Below are 14,715 nucleotides of genomic sequence, written 5' to 3'. Positions count from 1 at the left end.
CAAAATATTCTCATCATCTAACTTCATCTATCCCGTTTCAATTTGTTTTCCGTGGAAGGTTTAGGCAACAATAGTAAATAGTAAATAGAAACATTGGTAAAAAGGTGGGTTAATCGGGTCAAAAAAACGACACAATCAAAGTTCAATTTACAAACTGTGTTATGGATACTCCTGGGGCCAGATGAATTAGCAACTAAATTATTTACATAATAAACAATAATAAAAAATATATGATTGGTGGCTCGATGGAGCAAGTGATACAGTGTAAGGCTTGTATTTCGTGTTCTGCTGAGACGTTCTGACGTTATTGGTTCGAAATCAGCCAGAGTCGCCTTTTTAAAATAAATTTAGAGTACTCAATTCATTTTTTCCAATTAAGGGGCAAATTAGCGTCGACAATCCACCTAGCTTACACATTTATTTTGGGTTGTGGGGGCGAAACACACGCAGTCACGGGGAGAATGTGCAAACTTCACACGGACAGTCACATAGAGCCACGATCGAACCTGGGACCGCGGCGCATGATACCACAGTGCTAACCACTGCGCCAGCGTGCTGCCCAGCGAAGTCGGCTTTTGGGTGGGACCAAGGCACAGTGGTTAGCACTGCTGCATCACAGAGCCAGGGATCCGGGTTCAATTCCAGCATTGGGTGACTGTGTGCGGAGTTTGCACGTTCTCCCCATGTCTGAACAAAGAACAAAAAACAAAGAAATGTACAGCACAGGAACAGGCCCTTCGGCCCTCCAAGCCCGTGCCGACCACGCTGCCCGACTAAACTACAACCTTCTACACTTCCTGGGTTCGTATCCCTCTATTCCCATCCTATTCATGTATTTGTCAAGATGCCCCTTAAATGTCACTATCGTCCCTGCTTCCACCACCTCCTCCGGTAGCGAGTTTCAGGCACCCACTACCCTCTGCGTAAAAGACTTGCCTCGTCCATCTACTCTAAACCTTGCCCCTCTCACCTTAAACCTCTGCGCCCTAGTAATTGGCCCCTCTACCCTGGGGAAAAGCCTCTGACTATCCACTCTGTCTGAGCCCCTCATAATTTTGTATACCTCTATCAGGTCTCCCCTCAACCTCCTTCGTTCCAGTGAGAACAAACCGAGTTTATTCAACCGCTCCTCGTAGCTAATGCCCTCCATACCAGGCAACATTCTGGTAAATCTCTTCTGCACCCTCTCTAAAGCCTCCACATCCTTCTGGTAGTGTGGCGACCAGAATTGAACACTATACTCCAAGTGTGGCCTAACTAAGGTTCTATACAGCTGCAACATGACTTGCCAATTCTTATACTCAATGCCCCGGCCAATGAAGGCAAGCATGCCGTATGCCTTCTTGACTACCTTCTCCACCTGTGTTGCCCCTTTCAATGACCTGTGGACCTGTACTCCTAGATCTCTTTGACTTTCAATACTCTTGAGGGTTCTACCATTCACTGTATATTCCCTACCTGCATTCGACCTTACAAAATGCATTATCTCACATTTGTCCAGATTAAACTCCACCTGCCATCTCTCCGCCCAAGTCTCCAAACAATCTAAATCCTGCTGTATCCTCTGACAGTCCTCATCGCTATCCGCAATTCCACCAAACTTTGTGTCGTCTGCAAACTTACTAATCAGACCAGTTACATTTTCCTCCAAATCATTTATATATACTACAAGGGCGGCCGACACATAGCGACACCGCGACCTGGAGGCTCTCCTCCAGCCACTCACCATCCTGTATTAGAACTATATCTCTGTTACTTCACTATAGCTGGATTAATTTTATTTCTCTGATGTAATGTACCTGTCTCTGAGTATATCTCTGTCTGTGTGTACATGCGTGTTTCTATATATATGTGTGTATCTGAGAATATGTGTGAATGTTTATGTGCCTGTGTCTGTATACCTGTGTTTGCGGGCGTGTACAACTGTGTGTGTATAATGCGTGTGACTCTGTGTACTGTGTGTGTACACGTGTATATACCTGTGTGTGTATGTTTGTGTATCTGTGTGTGTGCAACTCTGCGTATAATGTGTGTGGGCCTGTACACTGTGTGTATACGTGTGATTGTATGTCACTATTGTTTCCTCTCTGAGAGTCTTTTAACCATTTCTAAATCTCTCAGAGGTACAATTGTTGAGTCTGATTGCTTTTTGTGATTGCTATTTATGAATGAGTACAGTGTATTTCAGCATCTTACTCTGAACAACCGTTTGAGAATAATCCTGAATCTGTCATGCTCCAGGACTCAGTGGCATGATGGATCTTAGTCTGAACATGTGTTTGAGAAGTATCCTGTACCTGTCAGGCTCTGTGACTCAGTGTGAAGATGCGGTTCAGGATGTGACCTTTCAATCTCTGGGACAGTTTATACGTTTGCCTTCATTCCACGTAATTTTCCAGCACAGAAAGAAACCATTGCTGTGGGAGGCTTGAAGCAAACAATGTGTGATAGTTTTGGACCAGCATTTAATATCAGAACACAATTGTGAAAGATAATGTAACCTTCAACCTGATACTGGATTGCTCTGGAAGTTTAACTCAGGTTGTACACATTGATTTGATCTGTGACACTCAGTCTGATTCTGAGTCAGAATTTTGACATGAATGTAAAATGGATCACAGTCTGGAATTGCTGCAGTATCTTCCATCCGGAACAGAGTGAGTGAGGATTTTGCAATAGTTTGCAAGTTACAGCTCAGTTCATAGTCAGCGAAATTATATTGCATCTTTTATTTTCATAAATTAGGTGAGTTTTAAACGAGAATCAGTGTTTGTATCTTTGTCGCTTTCAGCATATCTCAATCTGAGAAGGCACCTGATATTTGTGTTTGCTTCTAATATATTTGTGAGGACGCACTCTGAGGATTAGTACAGCCACCCCTGATGTGAGTGATGTGGCTGGTATTTCACTCTATTCTCAGAGTACATTATTACGGTTAATTGTGTAATTCTAAACCGGAATCCATGTGTCAGTTTTCTCTGATATTGATTATTTCACTAAGCTGCTCCATTGTGGAACTGATACAGTGATGATGAGAATGGGTGAGAATTTGCACTGGGATTTATGGGGCCTCCTGTCAGTGGTACTGTGTTAGGGTGACATGGACACAGCGTCTGTCTCTCCTGCTGTTTGATTGATGGGTTGAAAATGTGTCTCTGGAACTGTTTCTGCTGCCTGAGACTGTGGAACTGATGACCTGTCTGTGTCTCTTTGCTCTGTCAGTGACAATGGACGGATTGTGTGTGGGAAAGAGCTGGCGACACTCTTCCCTGTAACTTGTGTGGAGGAAACATCACCCCTGATCCCGTGTGACTTCACCTTTTGTACTAGTCTACCAAGAGGGACCTTGTCAAAGGCCTTACTGAAGTCCATATTGACAACATCCACTGCCCTACCTGCATCAATCATCTTAGTGACCTCCTCGAAAAACTCTATCAAGTTAGTGAGACACGACCTCCCCTTCACAAAACCATGCTGCCTCTCACTAATACGTCCATTTGCTTCCAATGGGGAGTAGATCCTGTCTCGAAGAATTCTCTCCAGTAATTTCCCTACCATTGAAGTAAGGCTCACCGGCCTGTAGTTCCCTGGATTATCCTTGATACCCTTCTTAAACAGAGGAACAACATTGGCTATTCTCCAGTCCTCCGGGACATCCCCTGAAGACAGTGAGGATCCAAAGATTTCTGTCAAGGCCTCAGCAATTTCCTCTCCAGCCTCCTTCAGTATTCTGGGGTAGATCCCATCAGGCCCTGGGGACTTATCTACCTTAATATTTTTTAAGACACCCAACACCTCGTCTTCTTAGATCTCAATGTGACCCAGGCTATCTACACACCCTTCTCCAGACTCAACATCTACCAATTTCTTCTCTTTGGTGAATACTGATGCAAAGTATTCATTTAGTACCTCGCCCATTTCCTCTGGCTCCACACATAGATTCCCTTGCCTATCCTTCAGTGGGTCAACCCTTTCCCTGGCTACCCTCTTGCTTTTTATGTACGTGTAAAAAGCCTTGGGATTTTCCTTAACCCTATTTGCCAATGACTTTTCGTGACCCCTTCTAGCCCTCCTGACACCTTGCTTAAGTTCCTTCCTACTTTCCTTATATTCCACGCAGGCTTTGTCTGTTCCCAGCCTTTTAGCCCTGACAAATGCCTCCTTTTTCTTTTGACGAGGCCTACAATATCTCTCGTTATCCAAGGTTCCAGAAAATTTCCGTATTTATCCTTCTTCCTCACAGGAACATGCCGGTCCTGAATTCCTTTCAACTGCCACTTGAAAGCCTCCCACATGTCAGATGTTTATTTGCCCACAAACATCCGCCCCCAATTTATGTTCTTCAGTTCCCGCCTAATATTGTTATAATTAGCCTCCCCCCAATTTAGCGCATTCATCCTCGGACCACTCTTATCCTTGTCCACCAGTACTTTAAAACTTACTGAATTGTGGGCAGTGTTCCCGAAATGCTCCCCTACTGAAACACCTAGCACCTGGCCGGGCTCATTCCACAATACCAGGTCCAGTACCGCCCGTTCCCTAGTTGGACTGTCTACATATTGTTTTAAGAAGCCCTCCTGGATGCTCCTTACAAACTCCGCCCCGTCTAAGCCCCTGGCACTAAGTGAGTCCCAGTCAACATTGGGGAAGTTGAAGTCTCCCATCACCACAACCCTGTTGTTTTTACTCTTTTCCAAAATCTGTCTACCTATCTGCTCCTCTATCTCCCGCTGGCTGTTGGGAGGCCTGTACTAAACCCCCAACATTGTGACTGCACCCTTCTTATTCCTGATCTCTACCCATATAGCCTCACTGCCCTCTGAGGTGTCCTCCCGCAGTACAGCTGTGATATTCTCCCGAACCAGTAGCGCAACTCCGCCTCCCCTTTTACATCCCCCTCTATCCCGCCTGAAACATCTAAATCCTGGAACATTTATCTGCCAATCCTGTCCTTCCCTCAACCAGGTCTCTGTAATGGCAACAGCATCATAGTTCCAAGTACTAATCCAAGCTCTAAGTTCATCTGCCTTACCCGTAATACTTCTTGCACTAAAACATATGCACTTCAGGCCACCAGACCCGCTGTGTTCAGCAAATTTTCCATGTCTGCTCTGCCTCAGAGCCACACTGTCCCTATTCCCTAGCTTTTTCTCAATGCTCTCAACATCTGACCTATTGCTCCCGTGCCCACCCTCCTGCCATACTAGTTTAAACCCTCCCGTGTGACACTAGCAAACCTCGCGGCCAGGATATTTATGCCTCTCCAGTTTAGATGCAACGCATCCTTCCTATATAGGTCACACCTGCCCCGGAAGAGCTCCCTGTGGTCCAGATAACGGAAACCCTCCCTCCTACACCAGCTGTTTAGCCACGTGTTTAGCTGCTCTATCTTCCCATTTCTAGCCTCACTGGCACGAGGCACAGAGAGTAATCCCGAGATTACAACCCTAGAGGTCCTGTCTTTTAACTTTCTGCCTAGCTCCCTGAACTCCTGCTGCAGGACCTCATGCCCCTTCCTGCCTATGTCGTTAGTACCAATATGTACAACGACCTCTGCCTGTTTGCCCTCCCCCTTCAGGATGCCCTCTACCCTTTCGGAGACATCCTGGACCCTGGCACCAGGGAGGCAACATACCATCCTGGAGTCTCTTTCACGTCCACAGAAGCGCCTATCTGTGCCCCTGACTATAGAGTCCCCTATTACTATTACGCTTCTGCGCTTTGACCCTCCCTTCTGAACATCAGAGCCAGCCGTGGTTCACTGCTCTGGCTGCTGCTGTTTTCCGCTGATAGGCTATCCCCCCGACAGTATCCAAAGGGGTATACCTGTTCGAGAGGGGGACAACCATAAGGGATTCCTGCACTGACTGCCTGCCCTTTCTGGTGGTCACCCATTTCTCTGCCTGCACCTTGGGTGTGACCACATTTACATAACTGCGATCTATGACGCCGAGCTGTTTATGTTTATGTGGAGCTAATGCTTCCTCTTTTGCGGCATTCTAAAACTTGAGTTCTTAAGCTTAGAGTAAGAGATAGCAAATTTAAAAAACATTTGAGGAAAAACTACTTGTCCCATCGCAGTAATAGTTGTAACGGATGTTTCTGCGCGACATTGTGAGTTTCAAACTGAGGAAGACTGGCCAACAGTTTCTCATTCAGAATTGATGCGCAATTATGTAATTGAGGTGTATAAGACGTACACAGTACTACAAATGTGGCCTTACCAAATTTTGTACAGCTGCATCATCACCTCACGGCTCTTAAATTCAATCCCTCTGTTAATGAACGCTAGCACACCATAGGCCTTCTTCACACCTCTATCCACTTGAGTGGCAACTTTCAAAGATGTATGAACATAGACCCCAAGATCTCTCTGCTCCTCCACATTGCCAAGAACTCTACCGTTAACCCTGTATTCCGCATTCATATTTGGCCTTCCAAAATGGACAACCTCACACTTTTCAGGGTAAACTCCATCTGCCACTTCTCAGCCCAGCTCTGCATCCTATCTATGTCTCTTCAGCCGACAACAGCCCACCTCACTATCCACAACTCCACCAATCTTCGTATCGACTGCAAATTTACTGACCCACCCTTCAACTCCCTCATCCAAGTCATTAATTAAAATCACAAACAGCAGAGGACCCAGAACTGATCCCTCCGGTACGCCACTGGTAACTCGGATCCAGGCTGATTATTTGCCATCCACCACCACTCTCTGACTTCTATCGGTTAGCCAGTACGTTATCCAACTGGCCAAATTTCCCACTATCACATGCCTCCTTACTTTCTGCAGAAGCCTACCATGGGGAACCTCATCAAATGCCTAAGTAAAAGCCATGTACACAACATCCACTGCTTCACCTTCATCCACATGCTTGGTCACCTCCTCAAATAATTCAATGAGACTTGTAAGGCAAGACCTACCCCTCACAAATCCGTGCTGACTATCCCTAATCAAGCAGTGTCTTTCCAGATGGTCAGAAATCCTATCCTTTCCATGACTTTGCCTACCACCGAAGTAAGACTAACTGGCCTGTAATTCCCAGGGTTATCCTTAGTCCCTTTTTTGAACAGTGGCACGACATTCGCCACTCTCCAATCCCCTGGTACCACCCCTGTTGACAGTGAGGACGAAAAGATCATTGCCAACGGCTCTGCAATTTCATCTCTTGCTTCCCATAGAATCCTTGGACATATCCCGTCAGGCCCGGAGGACTTGTCTATCCACAAGTTTTTCAAAATGCCCAACACATCTTCCTTCCTAACAAGTATTTCCTCGAGCTTACCAGTCTGTTTCACACTGTCCTCTCCAACAATATCGCCCCTCTCATTTGTAAATACAGAAGAAAAGTACTCGTTCAAGATCTCTCCTATCTCTTCAGATTCAATACACAACCTCCCGCTACTGTCCTTGATCGGACCTACCCTAGCTCTAGTCATTCTCATATTCCTCACATACGTGTAAAAGGCCTTGGGGTTTTCCTTGATCCTACCCGCCAAAGATTGTTCATGCCCTCTCTTTGCTCTCCTAATCCCTTTCTTCAGTTCCCTCCTGACTACCTTGTATCCCTCCAACGCCCTGTCTCAACCTTGTTTCCTCAGCCTTACATAAGTCTCCTTTTTCCTCTTAACAAGACATTCAACCTCTCTTGTCAACCATGGTTCCCTCAATCGACCATCTCTTCCCTGCCTGACAGGGACATACATATCAAGGACACGTAGTACCTGTTCCTTGAACAAGTTCCACATTTCACTTGTGTCCTTCCCTGACAGCCTATGTTCCCAACTTATGCACTTGAATTCTTGTCTGACAACATCGTATTTACCCTTCCCCCAATTGTAAAACTTGCCCTGTTGCACGCACCTATCCCTCCCCATTACTAAAGTGAAAGTCACAGAATTGTGGTCACTATCTCCAAAATGCTCCCCCACTAACCAATCTATCACTTGCTCTGGTTCATTACCAAGTACGAAATCCAATATTGCCCCTCCTCTGGTCGGACAATCTACATATTGTGTTAGAAAAGCTTCCTGGACACACTGCACAAACACCACCCCATCCAAACCGTTTGACCTAAAGAGTTTCCACATAATGTTTGGGAAGTTGAAGTCACCCATGACTACTACCCTGTGACTTCTGCACCTTTCCAAAATCTGTTTCCCAATCTGTTCCTCCACATCTCTGCTACTATTGGGGGGCCTATAGAAAACTCCTAACAAGGTGACTGCTCCTTTCCTATTTCTGACTTCAACCCATGCTACCTCAGTAGGCTGATACTCCTCGAACTGCCTTTCTGCAGCTGTTATACTATCTCTAATTAAAAATGCCACCACCACCCCCACCTCTTTTACAACCCTCCCTAATCTTATTGAAACATCTATAACCAGGGACCTCCAACAACCATTTACGCCCCTCTTCTATCCAAGTTTCTGTGATGGCCACCACATCGTAGTCCCTAGTACCGATCCATGCCATAAGTTCACCCACCTTATTCCTGATGCTTCTTGCGTTGAAGTATACACACTTCAACCCATCTCCGTGCCTGCAAGTACTCTCCTTTGTCAGTGTTCCCTTCCCCACTGCCTCATTACACGCTTTGGCGTCCTGAATATCGGCTACCTTAGTTGCTGGACTACAAATCCGGTTGTCATTCCCCTGCCAAATTAGTTTAAACCCTCCCGAAGAGTACTAGAAAATCTCCCTCCCAGGATATTAGTGCCCCTCTGGTTCAGATGCAACCCGTCCTGCTTGTACCGGTCCCACCTTCCCCAGAATGCGCTCCAATTATCCAAATACCTGAAGCCCTCCCTCCTACACCATTCCTGCAGCCACGTGTTCAGCTGCACCCTCTCCCTGTTCCTAGCCTCGCTATCACGTGGCACCGGTAACAAACCAGAGATGACAACTCTGTCTGTCCTGGCTTTTAACTTCCACCCTAACTCCCTAAACTCATTTATTGCCTCCACACCCCTTTTCCTACCTATGTCGTTGGTATCAATGTGCACCAGGACTTCTGGCTGCTCCCCCTCCCCCTTAAGGATCCTGAAGACACGATCCGAGACATCCCTGGCCCTGGTACCCGGGAGGCAACATACCTTCCGGGAGTCTCGCTCGCGACCACAGAATCTCCTATCTATTCCCCTAACCATTGAATGTCCTACAACTATTGCTTTTCTATTCTCCCCCCTTCCCTTCTGAGCCCCAGAGCCAGACTCAGTGCCAGAGACTTGGCCGCTAGGGCCTTCCCCCGGTTGGTCATCCCCGCCAACAGCGTCCAAAACGGTATACTTGTTTTGAAGGGGAACGGCCACGAGGGATCCCTGCACTGTCTGCCTTTTTTTTCTTTCCCCTGACCATAACCCAGCTATTCTTGTCCTGTACATTGGGTGTGGTTACCTCCATGTAACTCTTCTCTATCACCCCCTCTTCCTCTCGGATGATCCGAAGTTCATCCAGCTTCAGCTCCAGTTCCCTAACACGGTCTTTGAGGAGCTGGAGTTGGGTGCACTTCCCGCAGGTATAGTCAGCAGGGACACCGGTGGTATCTCTCACCACCCACATCCTACAGGAGGAGCATGCAACTGGCCTAGCCTCCATCCCCTCTTACCTTACAGAATATAGCTGCCCTGTGGACCAACTGGATCTCCGCCCTCCGACTCCCAGTCAGCTGCACTCTCTGTAAACTCCTGGCTCTCTTCTAACTCTTTGTGGAAATGTAGGAAAGAAAATGAAAGGAGCACCTTACTCCCTCCTCACCTAACTCCCTCAGTCACCAAACTCTCACTCTAGCACTCAAATGCACCAAATTCAGCACTCACTCAGTCACCAAACTCTCACTATAGCACTCAGATGCACCAAATTCAGCACTCAGTGCAAACAAAGTCTGCACTGTAGGGGATCACTTTTTGATTCTGTGGAATTCGCTACCCCAGAGTGCGGTGGATGCAGGTACAGTGAATAAATTTAAGGAGGAGGTAGAGAGATTTTTGTTGGTATTGAGTGGAAGGGTTATGGAGAACGGGTGGAGTTGAGGCCAGTATGGGATCAGCCAAGATCTCATGGATGGTGTTAGGCTCAGGAGGCTAAATTGCCTTCTCCCGCTCCTAGATGATGTGTTATAGTAAGGACGTATTCTAACTGAGATCAATCGCCCTCTTCATCTGTAACATTGTAGGTAACACATGAGGAACACATCAACCGTGATAGAATGGCGGGGCAGACTCAATGGGTCTACTGGCTTAATTCTGCTCCTATATTTTATGAACTTATCTTTTGCGCGACTTCGTGAGTTTCAAACTGAGGGGAAGGAACAGTTTCCAACTCAGAATTTATGCGCAATTAGGGCAGGGAGTGAAAAGTAACTTTCTCAGCTTTTTATTATTTGGTTTCACCATGGACAGTGTTCGACTATTCACCGCCCGCCAAGCCCTGAAACAAAAGCTAAAACTCACAGCCTTTTTTCTATATCCTCATGAAGTGGACGAAACAGAGATACAACAGACACGTTACAGACAAGAATGGGATTTGATTCCACGTGTGCAGAGTACAATGGATTATTGTGCATCACCTTAACCACGTGGTACAACCCCTTTACTTCATGTAACTTTAATATCTGATCTTGTCACAGATAAGTAGCCGAAGCACCCCACCAATGTACATTCAGGAGGACGTTCATCCACGAGAGGTGGCAGAAGGTAATAATGGGAGAAGTGAACCCGGTAACCTCGACTGCACAGTGGGTAGCCGAAGAAGAATTGGTGGCAATGTGGGGTTAAGCCCCAAACACGTCTGCCTCCGTTCGTACCTCCGTTCGTCCCTCCTCTAACCCAACTCGATGCAAGTGGCCTGACAACTTGGAATAGTTTGTCACATCAGTGATTGCAGATCCATCGTGTAAAATGAATCCCACTTCCGAGAAACAACGGGCGAAAAATCGACGAGGATGGGATTCGAACCCACATGTGCAGAACACAATGGATTAGCAGTCCATCGCCTTAACCACTCGTCCACCTCGTCGCACAAATTTTTGTGTCAATACGTCTTAATTCGTTTTGCACCCATGAACTGATGGAAATTATTTGCCTCTTTCTCTTCAACCAGGTGTTCAACAGGGGGAAATGGAGCGATGGTGGTATAGTGGTGAGCATCACTGCTTTTGAGACCGTTGACTCCGGTTCGATTCCCGGCCATCGCAATAATAGTTGAATCGGATGTTTTTGCGCGACATCCTGAGTTTCAAACTGAGGAAGACTGGTCAACTGTTTCTCATTCAGAATTTATACGGATTATCTAAGTGAGGTGTTTAAGATGCGAAAAAGTGTAGATATTGTAGGCGTGGTGTTGATGTTACCTGTTGTGGGTCAGTCTAAAACGAGAGGTCATCATCTTAGAATATGAGGCTGCAAATTTACAAAAGATGTAAAGAAAAACTACTTCTCCCAAAGGGTTTTAATTCTGTGGAATTCACTTCCTGAGAGTGTGGTGGATGCAGGGACAGTGAGAAAGTTAAGGAGGACTTAGAGAGACTTTTATTGGTAATGAGTTGAACGGTTCTGGAGAACGGGCAGGACGGTGGCGTTGAGGCCATTATGTTTGATCAGGCAAGATCACATGGAAGGTTTTACGCCCAAGAGGCTAAATTGCATATCCCAGCCCCAATGTTATGTGTTCTCGGGAGTAGGTGTTCTGGCTGATATCTCAATCGATCTCTTGTTCCGTAACATTTCAGGTAGCAGATGATGAACATTTCAGTCATGATCGAATGGCGGGCAGACTCGATGGGTCGAATGGCGTAACACTGCTCACATATCTGAAGAATCTATCGTTTGCGCGGCTTCATGACTTTCTAACTTAGGGAAAGAAATAGTTTCCAACTCAGAATTTGTGCGCAATTATGGGGGGAAGTGAATTAAGTAACTTTCTCGTCATTTTCTAAAGTGGTTTCAATATGGAAAGTGTTCGATTATTCACAACCCCAAGTCCCAAACACTAAAAATCACAGCATTTTTCCGTCACCCTCATGAAGTGGATCAAACAGAGACACAACAGGTACGTTACAGACGAGGATTGGATTCGAACTCAAGTGCGCAGAGCACAAAGGTTTCTTGTGCATCCCCTTAACCACGTGGTACAACTCCTTACTTCATGGAACTTTAATGTCTGACCTTCTCACAGACAAGTGACCGAAGCAACCCTCCAGTGCACAAACAGGAGGATGTTCATCCAGGAGAGGTGGCAGAAGGTAATTATGGGAGAAGTCAACCCGGTATCCTCGACTGTACTGTGGATAGCCGAAGAAGAACTGGTGTCAAATAGCGGTTAAGCCCCAAACCCGTCTGCCTTCGTTCCTCCGTCCTCTAACCCAACTCGCTGCAATCTGGCCTGACAACTTGGAATAGATTGTCACATCAGTGATTGCAGATCCATCTAGGAAAAATAAGGCCCACGTCCGAGAAAAGTGGATTTAAAATCAACGAGAATGGAATTCGAACACACGTATGTAGAGTACAATGGATTAGTAGTCCATCGCCTTAACCACTCGGCCACCTCGTCCCACAACTGCACATGTCAACAGGTTTTAATTCGTTTTGCATCCATGAACTGATGGAATGTATCTGCTTCCTTCTATTCACCTGGTGTTCAAAATTGGAAATGCAGCGATGGTGGGAGAGTGGTGAGCAAAGTTTTCTTCCAAGCAGTTGTTCCAGTTCGATTCCCGGTCATCGATCTAATAGTTGAATCGGATGTTATTGTGCGACATCGTGAGTTTTAAACTGAGGAAGACTGGTCCACAGTTTCTCACTCAGAATGTATGCGTAATTATCTAATTGAGATGTTCAAGGTACCAAAGGTATGTAAAAAGTTGACGTGGAGCTGTTGCTTCCTCTTGTGGGGCATTCTAAAACGAGAGGTCATGCTCTTAGAATAACAGATTGCAATTTTAAAAAAGAATTGAGGAAAAACTACTTATCCCAAAGGGTTTATGATTCCGTGGAATTCGGTACCCCAGATTGCGTTGGATGGAGGGAGAGTGAGTAAGTTTAAGGAGGAGGTAGAGAGATTTTATTGGTAAGGAGTTCAAGGGATACGGAGAACGGGAAGACGGTGGAGTTGAGGCCAGGATGGGATCAGCCAACATCACATGGAAGGTGTTAGGCTCAGGAGGCTAAATTGCCTACCCCCGCTCCGAGGTCATGCGTTCTAGGGTGAAAGTGTTCCTGCTGATAACGCAATCGACCTCTTCGTCTGTAACATTGTAGGTCGCAGATGGGGAATATATCAGCCATAATAGAATGGCTGGGCAGACTCGATGGGTCTAATGGCTGAAGTCTGCTTCTTTATTTTATGAACTTACTTTTTGCGCGACTTTGTGAGTTTCAAACTGAGAGGACGGAACTGTTTCTAACTCAGAATTTATACGCAATTAGGTCAGGGAGTGAAATAAGTAGCTTTCTAACCTTTTTATAATGTGGTTTCAACATGGACAGTGTTCGTCGAATTCACCACCCGCCAAGCCCGTGAACCAAAGCAAAAAATCACAGCATTTGTACTTCATGCTCATGAAGTGGACCAAACAGAGACACAACAGACACATTACAGACGAGGATGGGATTTGAATCCACGTGTGCAGAGTACAATGGATTATTGTGCGTCTCCTTAACCACATGATACAACTCATTTACTTCAATGGAATTTTAATATGCGATCTTATTACAGGCAAGTAGCCAAAGAACCCCTCCAGTCTACAAACAGGAGGAGGTTCATCCTGGAGAGGTGGGTGAGGAGAATTATGGGAGACGTCATCCCGGTAACCTCAACTGTACTGTGGGTAGCCGAAGAACTCGTGTCACGGTGCGGTTCCATTGACAACGTATCCAGAGGCACATATAGTGACGAAGACTGACAGGTTCAGAATGTCTCTTACACTCTCACACATTACCCGAGAGTGACAGGAATCCCCCATTTACAAACGGGACCAGAGAAGGGCAGAGAGAATGCACGTCACTCCCACATACAACATGTTGACGGATTCAACACAACCAAAATATAAGAAAAGATCATCACCACATATTATCTTCTTCGAAATCCCGCCGTCCCAACTTTAATATAATAAAAACAATTTTTATCAGTTGTGTCTCACTCTAATCTGTGAACTTCGCTCTACCACAGTATGTTGACAGCTACTGGCCACGACACAGAACCGCAACAGAGCGCGGGAGATTCACATGAACTGTCGGTGATAGAATGTGATCGGGTGGACGGAGAGGTGTTAGAAGTATGTAAAATTTAAACAATCTATATTCATGCATTTCCCAATGGAATTGGTGGAATTTGGAAGTGTTTATCTTGAGGATCAATTGAGCAGAGACTTTAAAGCATTTTATCTGTGGTTCCCTCTGTGTGAGCTATGCAACATTGTACTGTGTCATGCTGTCTCCTTCATTCCTGGGACGAGACTGCAAGAAGGATTCTGAAAGGTATTTGCTGCAAAGCAAACAGGAACGTGCGTGATGTTTACTTTTGCTGTGAGGTAGAATGTAAATAGCAGAGAATAGCCTCGATTCCTCGACCTCGGGCTAATGGCCCAGCACGCTTCCGCTGCGGCACTCTGCTCCTTAAACCAGGAGCTACAACATTACTGCCTGGCTGTAGCCACACATCTATTCACTTCCACATTTGTTCTTTCAACAAGAATACACGTTTGAGCACAC

General features: G+C 45.9%; 1 non-coding gene across 1 annotated transcript; it reads right to left on the bottom strand.

Annotated features, from left to right (window-relative positions):
* Positions 1–10,938: 10,938 nt before the first annotated feature.
* trnas-gcu (transfer RNA serine (anticodon GCU)) lies at positions 10,939–11,020 on the bottom strand. The gene has a single exon. It is a non-coding gene; the product is annotated as a tRNA-Ser (tRNA).
* Between the last annotated feature and the right edge of the window lie 3,695 nt (positions 11,021–14,715).

This window comes from Scyliorhinus torazame, chromosome 24 (genome assembly GCF_047496885.1).
Source record: "Scyliorhinus torazame isolate Kashiwa2021f chromosome 24, sScyTor2.1, whole genome shotgun sequence".
NCBI classification, from domain to species: Eukaryota; Metazoa; Chordata; class Chondrichthyes; order Carcharhiniformes; family Scyliorhinidae; genus Scyliorhinus; species Scyliorhinus torazame.
This window is presented reverse-complemented; position numbering and strand designations above follow the sequence as displayed.